The sequence below is a fragment of the Petaurus breviceps genome, unplaced genomic scaffold (assembly GCF_028583685.1).
Source record: "Petaurus breviceps papuanus isolate PSGF00001 unplaced genomic scaffold, PetGlider_PUasm1.0 80, whole genome shotgun sequence".
NCBI classification, from domain to species: domain Eukaryota; kingdom Metazoa; phylum Chordata; class Mammalia; order Diprotodontia; family Petauridae; genus Petaurus; species Petaurus breviceps.
This window is the reverse complement of record NW_027186540.1, coordinates 12,436,698-12,447,333: the sequence shown is the minus strand read 5'-3', so window position 1 is coordinate 12,447,333 and position 10,636 is coordinate 12,436,698.

Here is a 10,636-nt window from a genome sequence, read left to right as displayed (position 1 = left end):
GTGACCCACCAACCTTACTCTCACTGAATTTGGCTTACAAAGGGAATGACATACACACTAAACTGAGTATCTTGCCCCACAGGAGAGTAGGGGGGAAGGTGGGATGATGGAAGGGGGGGCTTGTGGGGGGGGAAAGGGAAGTTGGAAGCAAACACTTTTGAAAAGGGACAGAGTCAAAGTAGAGAACAGACCAAGTGGGGGGTGGGATAGGAAGGACGGAAATATAGTCAGTCTTTCACAATATATCCACTATGGAAATGTTTTGTGTAACTACACATGCACAACCTATATTGAATTGTTTATCTTCCCAGTAAGGATGGGTGATGAGGGAGGAAGGGAAAGCATCTGGAATTCAAAGTTTTAAAATCAAATGTTTAAAAAAATGTATTATTATTATTTACATGAAACTAGGAAATAAGATATTTGGGCACTGGGGTATGGGGAGATCCATCTTGCCCTACCAGAAAGTCAGAGGGGGAATGGGGGGAAGATACAGGAGAGAGCAGATTGGGGAAGGGGGTATACAGTGGGATCACTGTTTTGGGGTGGTGGGTAGGGGAAAGATGGAGAGAAAATTTGTAACTCAAAATCTTGTGGAAATGAATGATATAAACTAAAAATAAACATAAAATTTTATTTAAAAATAAAATAAAATGATAAAAAAAATATAGTGACACTCAGTCTTTTTCTTCTTTCTGGTTGCAGATTAGGCTAAGGCTATTCAAGACTCTCTATTCAAGGGAGCATAGGGAAGATGGGCCATATGGCAACTAGAGTCTGGGCCTCAGCAGTGCCGAAGTCCGTTGGCCAAGCAATTGTTGCTTAGTCTATTAACCATGAGACTATCAAAATTCCCTCAAAGGCATAGGCACTTTGGTAGTATATTTGTATAGTTACAGAAAAGCATTATGTTCCTCTAGTCTTATATATCTGATTTTCTCTCAAAAATAATTCTTCTGATAAAATTAGTAATCAATATTAAAATGTTTCTCTTGTGGCATCTGTTAGCCAAAAGATTAACTCTCATCTGACTAAATGGATTTCATAGGTTTTGACGGGCACAGCATTGTGTATTATAGTGAGCATATCACATGTACAAAGGAAGCATGAAGGCAGTCTCAGATATGAGATACTAAAAGTCAGCATTATCTAGGGATATGGCATTTCAAAGTATTTATATTTCATTGACTTCTAAAAATCTTAATTTCATGGAACTCAAAATTCACTAATATCTAGTTTTCCAAAGAACTGCTTGTATATATTTTTAAAATATATTGCTCAAATGTTCTCATAAAAATTTGCAACATCAATGGCAATTTTTCCCTCCAACAAAGCAGGCTGTAATACAATCACCTTGTATGACTCTTGTCTATGTTCTCATATGCCCTCTTTGCCATAGAGGGAGATATTGACAATTCTGGAGCACCATTTCTCTTGAAATTGTAAAGAAAATAGCGGAGCACACAGGCTATTTAGTGGTTATTCATTACTCTCACCACGACTAGGCCATCACCCTTTTTGCTTATACTATTCCCATATAACATTTTTTCCTTTGGTTTGTTTTCAAAGTTCCTTAACTTGTTACATGTTGCAGCCATTTCATACCCACTATGAACCTTCCCATTGCTATCTGAATGATGCTAATTTACAATTCTTCAGACCCTCTGGCATTTTTTCCATGACTCACAGCTATACAAAAACACTAATAGAATATTGATATTAAAGAAATAGACCTTTGTTTCTGGGAGAAATGTAGGATTATTAAAGGAACTTCATACTTTTTTCAAAGGTTAGGTAGCTCTCTCCTAGTTAAATGTCGGTACAATCTGTGGCCAATTTGGACTTGTCTAGGATATATAATCCATCTTATAAATTCTCTAATTTGTTCATCTAACTACATGATGTGGACAACAGAACTTCTACATCCCCCGGTTTCTCTTCAGTAGAGAGTTAGGTCCAAAATATTTTGAGATAATGCTGATTTCTGCCAGTAGGTTCAGCTATGTACTAGGGCTCAATGTAGCCAACATCAAAGTCATTTGATGATCTCATCATTCTTATAGAATTTCTCCTCAACTTGGACTCACTAATGGATTTCCTTCATGATTGTGGCAAATACTTTTTAGCTAGCATACAATTCTGTTTTATGCTATAATGTTTGTTTCTTGTTTTATCTTTTAAGGGATCTTGATTCATTTTGATGTATTGATGAGAGATGCCTCATTGGAACAGAATGTTTACAAAACCAAAAGCTTTTTTGGAATTAAAACTAAGTGGGATAGTATATTTCCTACAACTTTCAGCTAGTTATAGTAATGATATAGCCTGCTGTGGAATATCACTTACAAAAAGTTTCTCTATTCCTTAACAGTATCTCATCATAGATGAACTTGTACATGTACAGATGATTTTCCAAAAAATTATATAGATGGGTAAGTAGATATATTGATTTACTGTTATTGATGTTTGGTGTTTATAATAAAGTCTGAATTTTTTCCATACCTTTGGTATCCACCAAATTTTTGTGAATTGATTGTTTATGAATTAATCCCTTAATGCCTTCATAATAGTCACCTCTAGAACAATATAAGCCTAATGCCTCTGCTTTTCTTTTCTTTTTTTTCTCTTTAGAAACATTTTTCTTCCCCTAAAAGTACACTTGGGCCTGCAATATTAAGTGTGGTGGTTTTACTTTCCATGATAATTTTTTTTTCAGTTTATCTAAAAATTTTGTAAGATATTGCTCATTTCTTCTTTTCTCTCTCATCTACTACAATTTTCAGTCCTCACGTGCCCTTGGTATGATTTTTTTTTCTAAGCAGGGTTTCTCACCAAGCTTTTCTTAAACTGTTTTTTTTTCCTCTACTGCTCCTCTGTTCTATGAGGCAATACTGCTTATACTTTTCCACTGTCCTTTATAAGATTTAATAAATGAGTTTATATTCAACAACCATGTTGCCTTTGGCCGAAGTGTCTTTTTTTCCTTGGCAAGTCAAACCAGGTTTTCTGAGTGTGGTGCTTTTTTAGGCTGTTTCAGTGTACTTGCTATAGCATTTGGATTACATTGGTTATACTTCTGCATTGTAGTCATTGTCTATATCTTTTCTCTTTCTGTTTTCTCTTTTCCATTTTTCATCTAGTTATAAGAAGCAAGAATTTCCCAGGTCCAACTGTACATATAAGGGAAAGAGATTAGGGGAAGTAAAGGCCACATTCAATTTGGATGTTATGATTTGATGTGGTAGTGAGGGAAGGAGGAATAATATATTCACAGATAGAAAACTCAAGGTAAGTTTGGCACCTCTATCTCACATACTCTCTTCACTCCAGTCAAGCTAGTTTCTTTCCTGACAATCACACACATTGTTTTTCTTCATCTCTTCTTTTGTCCACACTATTTTTCCTGTTTCAAACCTGCCTTCTCTAGGTACCCATTTTTTAAGGTCCAGCTGTTATCTCACCTCCTTCCCAAAGCTTTTTAGAAGTCTAAGAGATATTGTGGGGGAAGTTTGACATGGGCTGGGGTTTTAAGAAGTGACAAGTATGTGGGAAACTGCAAGAGTTACGGTATCTCTTGGAAGATGTACCCCAATACTGAATGAGAAGGGGTGAAAGGGTTCTGTAAGGATTACTATACTGGGAGTGCTCTGAATAAGCCAGATGTCTTATTGGTTTTTACTGTATCTTTGATCTGTCTTCACAGCATTGCTGGCAGGGTGAAAGAAGGTAGGAAACCTATTTGATGTCACGTTTCACATGCTTAATATTTACTAAGATGACAAAGAATGATTAGCACCCAGATACTAACCAAGTTCTTAGTGAGAGAAAATGAGGGAGTCCTCCCATTAGTGAGGGAAAATCACTTAACCTTTTTGAAACTCTGCTCTCTAATCTGCAAAACGAGTGGGTTGGACTTGATTTTTTTCAACTAGTTCCTTTCAGGTCTAAATCTATGATCCTATGATAAAGAGATAATCAAACTGGGAGACCCCAAAGGAGTTCCTTCATTGCTATTATGTAATGCCTGGGAGTGGAAGTCAAGTTTTCCAAAACTCATCTCCAGTCACTCAGCCAGATTCTTAATCACTTATCTGTTTTCTATCCCTGGAACCACCCTTCTCCTCCCCTCCCCCATGTTAGTCATATGCTCGCAGGTATATCAAGATTACTGAAGTTAGAGTCAGATGACTTGCTTTGCAAATTCTACCTGTGACCTTGGGAAAATTCTTAACTTCTGTGATGGGCAAGTAGCAAGCAGCATGAATTAATTTAATTATTGCCTTTAAATACTATGGTTGCTTGACCAGGAAATTTCAAAATATCTGAACTGATCATTAGCTAGTAGTTGTCTATACAAAGTAGAAGCATGCCAGTTTTGTCATTTCTTTGGAATACTTTTGTGTCCTTGAATAATAGGGCAGGAAGTTTCTATTAATTCAAATAATATAAAATGCCTTCAGTGTGGTAGGTGCTAGGGATATAAAGGCAAAAATAATATAATCCCTGCCCTTAAAGAGCTAAAAATCTAGCAGTTTAAGAGAGCTTCTACTATCAATTTCAACCAGAAAATTTCACTTTGCATATGGTTTGAGTAGATACATAGGTTTTTGGATAAAAGGGACCTTTGAGGTAACTAGTTTAATTCCTCACTTTACATTTGAAGAAAATGACATTATGAAAGGTTTAGTTACTTGCCAAAGGTCACGCTGGTAGTTGGTGGCAGAGAAGAACATGCAATTACAGATCCAGCACTCTTTTCATTTTACCACACTGATTCCTTAACAGGCAGGGACTTAAAATAACAAAAAGGGAAAATCACATAGTAATGAGAAATATAGGTATTCTCATTCTCCATTAGATCTAGGTCTGAGCTTTCATAATTCTTCTCATGTTTCAAAGTAGTCTATCTTTTGATCTTTGTGTTAGTAATCTGCCTCACCATCCAATCCTATTTGAATTATATGCTAAACCGGTCTGGCAATTCCCCAACCTAGTTTTGGTTGATACCACTTCTTGATTTGGTGAGATTCTTTAATCTTTCCAGATCTTCTTTCCTAGTCTTTTCTCTGGGTTATTAATCTGAAGCTAAGAAAATAATTTTCCTATATTATCTTCTTAGATTCTTTCATTGTGTTTCAGATCATCCTGAACTGATCTTCAGAACTACAGAATTTTTCTAAGGCTCTGGCCTCCTAAAGTCCTAGGCTCTGAATGAAGGCCTATCCTTGGCCCTGAATGAAGATCTTTCCTTTTCTGACAACCAAAGATTCTTACTCTGGGGTTCAAATTGCCTTATTCTAACTTTTACCTCTTCCATGGAACTCTATAGCACTAGTCCTTGCATTTGCCATCTTGTTTTTCTCTCTCTTAGTCAATTTACATGAAGCTTATTCAATAATAAAATGTTAAGGCTGAATTTTATCTCTGTTGAAGGTTGACTTCTTTGGCCTGTGCTTCTTAGTCTCAATTGATGGCCATGTGCCATTATAGTAGGGACCATCTCCCTTGAAAACTGTATTATACAGGACCCTTTAACAGTAGCATCAGACTGCTTTCCTTTCCTATTTTCAAGTTCTTTTCTCATTCTCTTTTTCCCCCAACTGGAATTTCCAACTTATTCTCACTTGAGGGAAATTCTCAACTCTCAGCTTATGTACAGAGCAAAGGTAACTGACTTATCCTGAATCTTCCCAGTTCAGACTATCAACTTTCCCCACTGTTTCAAATTCCCTTGATGCACAGGTATACCTACCCTTCTCCAGAGTAATGACTAACCAAAATCCTATTGCTATAGTCTTATAATATACAAAATGCTTTACATACACAGTAATAATAATAATTTATAAATAAGAATAATAGCTAACATCAACAAAACAAGTCAATCAGCATTTATTGAGCACTCATCTGATCTCAAAGAGTTCTTTGTCTGAAATGTTCTGACAGAGGCTTTGGGGGTTTGAACGATCAAGGTAATTATTTTCTTTATACATGACACAAACAGCTTCTGGCTCTGGAGAGGAAACAATGTGCCTCACTACTTGCAGAATGTAAGTTCTTTGAAGGTAGGGGTTCTGCATCTCCAGTGCCTAGGACAATGTCTTGAACATAGAAGATGCTCAACTAATCAAATCAAAAAGCATTTATTAAGTAACTACTATGTGCCAGATACTGTGCTAGTCATTGGGGCTACGACTAGAATGAATGAAACAATCCCTGTTCACGAGGAGTTTGTAACACATTTTTGTTGCTGTTGTTGATGTGAATTAAATACACAAGGAAATTCAGTAAGCCAGATTCATATTTTCTTCTATCAAGGTCTTCACTTCTGAAAGATTTCATTCTAAGACAGTTTCATCTATAAGGCAGGCCTTTTATGGTTCATAGTTTAATGGTATTGCTCAAATACATAAGTATCAAACATGTGGCTTTCCCACCTAGGTTGAAATGTAATTTTGAAATATTTAGCAAAATAAATTAAAATACAATGAAATATGGATAATATTTCATTTTAAAATTAAGTCAATATGCAGCCCATAGGAATCATTATGCATGGATTAGCAGACTTTGTTTCTATTTGAGTTTAACACCACTGATCTAGTATATTAGAATCAGAACATATGACTTTAGCTTTGCCATTTTGTTTATTTAAAAATCTGAGGCAATTACTTTATTTTCCTAGGTTCCAAATATAAACTACATATAATAATTCTTATTACCTTGTAGGAGTGTAGGTCATGATGATTTTTCTAATGTTTTGTAAAACAGAAATTACAATACTGCATTCATATTTTGCATAGGTGTGTTTATTTCTCATGTGTGTTCACCCTGGTAACCTCAGCATTGATGTGGCTCTCTGTCTTCTATCTAGGGCTGGTAAATCATCAGTTTTATTCATTATGTTAAAATAAGTATGACTTAGTGGGAAAATGTGGTTCTAAAGTATTGTGAATAACTGATCATGGAGAATCTAATATAGAGAAGGAAAAAAATTAGACTTTTTATTAACAAATAATATGCAGTTTTCATGTCAAATTTGGGGGTAATTCAGGGATTTTATTTTTTAAATAAAGTTTTCCGAGAATTTACTGTCCATTCTCTTCATTTATGACATTATAGAAATTTTCAATGAAATTAGAGCCTTGTAATTCTACACAGGGTTCGTTTTATTCACACTACAATTAACAAATAACATTGTACTTGTATCATATAGCAATTCTTTGGGCCAGTAAAGGTACAGACAAAAAAAATTTAGCTGCTTTAAATATTGAACTGTTTACATTTTTTGAAAGTAATAAAACTTAGCCATGAAGCTAAGCCGGTGCACTTTGCTACATACAGTTACAAATAATTATGTTTAGTGCTAGTACAAAGCTAAGCATTTGTTACCCTGAAAAGCCCATTTGTTGAACAGCTAATAAAGTTCAAAGAACTTTGTTTTTGCAGTATGAACACTGCTGGCTGTATTGAGCTAAGTGTTTATTGCAGACTCCCTTCTCTTATACCAATTAGCACCTGCCAGTGAACACAGAGACAGATGGCTCCTGCCAATGAAAGATTTTTTTTTTTTGCTGAGAATTTTTTTACAACGAGCAAATGAAAAAAAAGGTTGTATAAACCATGTATTGTATTTTTATTGAGAATGATTCAATGACGCAATTATTTCATTTCAATAATAATAATAATAATAATAATTTTGGAAGCTGCTAAAATGTTATATGTTTCTCAATGGATTATATATATATATATATATATAAAACTGTTAACTGGTAGTCCAGACAAAGTACTTTATGAAAGTTTAATGTTCAAAATATTATTTTTCCCACATAACATGTGGTTTTCTTACCTCTTCTTATGTTAGTGAAAAAACTGGATCTTTTAAAAGTATTTTTCTAGCCAAGGAACAGAGGTAAGAGAGCTCAGTTATTGCAGTTTTTTTAACGGGGATATTGTGACATCTTAAATAAAGGAAATATGGTTCTTACTTTTTATTCCAAATTTATATTTGATTCTTAAGACATTATCATAGCCCTAAATTCTCCATCCTGATAATAAAGTCATATAATGGAATGTCATTTATAATTATGACTTTGGAGAACAGTATATATATCCCATCTTATTGTTTGACTATTAAACCAAATTTTATCACATGTAGCTAAATTTCTATATTTGACCCATGTTATAAGAGAACCTATAATAAGAAATCATTCTGTTACAGGGCTCTACTATACTACTACTACTACTATGCTATGTGCTGGTTATAAGTTTCCATTTCTCCATTTCTGGCTAAAGTTCAGCATTGAGAGTGAGTCTGGCATTTAGGTGAAATCTGTGCATTGCAAATTTTGTATGAGGTCTATAAATCTGCCAGATGGCAAAAGCAATTTTTGGAAGTTCTGTATTTGTGGTAGCCCAAAGAGGTGGTGATGAAAAATCTTTCCCTTTCAAAATTAACTATATGTGCTTTCTATGAAACTTATAAGTTTTCTACATTACACTTATATATTGGAATGGTACACATTAAAATAATACGAATCATTCTTAACAGCTTATTAAATATTCCAAAATTTATATTGCTTTTACTCATAGTACATTCTGTAAATATAGAAAAATCCACTTAGTATTTCTTTAAGATAAGATTAGTTTTTTGCCTTTCCCACTAATTTTTTTTCTAAGTATAATGACTATAGTGTGCCATAAGATTCACAACTCTGGTTTCTTGCCAAATCCTGGAGGCATCTCTACATGTTCAAAGTATAGGTATAAGCAGGTATCAGTATGTCCCTGATGAAAGACAGTATCTGTAATCCAAAGATCATTCTAAGTATCAAGAGGCTTATCATCAATAATTTGGTCATTAATTGATGGATTCTTTGGCAATGGAATCCCTACAACAAAGCCTTCAGCTTTATGCTGCCCAGTGAAGACAGCAGAATGGAATAAAAGGGAACAAAGTCTCCTAAAACTCATATAGCTTTTAGATAATTTATAAGTATTAAATTAAACATTGGTTTTCTAATTGTGAGGTCCATTCAATGATCAAGATGATATACTGATGGAGGAAACAGAATCATATTAATATTCCTGTAGTAAATTACACTTTATAAATATATTAATAATAGCTCATGTTTATCTAAGGAAGTTGCTGCTAAGTTATGAAATGGCTATCGGTTTTCATTGGAGAGGCAAATAAAAGAGTTGGCAAGGTTTGTTCCATTAGGCACTCAAAGACAACAAATAACATATCATGGGTTGTGAGATAAAGATAAGGATACAAAGATGAGGTAAAGATAAAGATAGAATCAGTCCCAAACTAAAAGAAAAAATGAGAAGACACAATAGACAATTATAAAAGTTCCTATTCAATTTAGGTATTGATGTTGATAAATGAGAAATAGATAAAGGGAAAAAATTGTCCTGATCATTTTCTACAGGTTTAAATGAGGTAAAGTAATCAATACAATAAGGCCAAAAAAAGCTTTGAAGCCATCACCCCTAGCAAATACTTAATTCAAGAGACATGTGGGTTAAATAAAATACAAGTTTAGAATATAAACTCATTTGCAAAATGCTCTCAAGGAGATGATGGCAGATTATGGCAGCATCACATCATAAAACAACAAAGAGTAGGTGAGCAGGGCTGCAGTTTGTCCTTCATTCTCAAAAAGGACCCTAAAGTCAGGGAGATGATGACATGATTTGCAATTGAATTGGATTTGAGTAAAGGAGGGCTGTGTAAAGTCACCAGACTCACTTTCTCCTCCAGGGCCATCTGGGTCTAGTGTCCAGATATCAATCAGGATGATTAGAGGTGGCCCAGGATGTAGTGGGAGACCTTGGTCTTCTTAAACTAAGGTCTTTTCAAGTACTCACTCTGAGTGAGACCCATTATAATGGGTCAAAGAGGCCCATTAGGTGAATAGGCTTCTTTAAGAAGTGAGTCTAGGGATGGCCTCTTTGATTTAAAAAAAAAAAAATCAAACTCAGAGGGGAAGATCCTCAGGGTTGCTGTCCAAAAGAGAAACAGTTAGGATTTAGGCTCACTTGGAGTCCATGCCTTAAAACTAATTCACTGTGGATCTAATTGATTGGACAATTCCCTGCCCAAGCACCACTTCATGGTTATTTTCAGGTGAGCCAGGGCAATGAGTTTGTAGAAGATATGGCATGAGAACCAAGTTAGAAAATCCTAAGAGAATTTACATATTTAATTCAATTCTCTTCAATTCAATACAACAAGTTTGTATTAAGCACCTGATACTTAAAAGACACCATCCTGGGGTCTGTCATACAGAGACCAAAATAATTCTTGTTCTCAAAGAGTTTACTTATCACTTGAGATGGAAGGAAGTATAAAAACCAGGATGGAGAAAGAAAGTTCAAAGTATGTACAAAGTGAACATAAAGTAATATATCAATAACTGGAGGAATCAGGAAAAGACTCTTGTAGAAATTGATACCTGACCTTACTCCTAAAAGGAGCTAGAGATTATGAGAACAGAGGTAAGAAGGGAAAGCATCCCATGTACACTACAGCAGCCACTGCAAAGGCACGGAGGTAGGAGAAGCAGTATTATATACAGGAAACAGTAAGAAGCCCAGTCTCACTGGATCATAGAGGATGAGCAAGACACAGTAA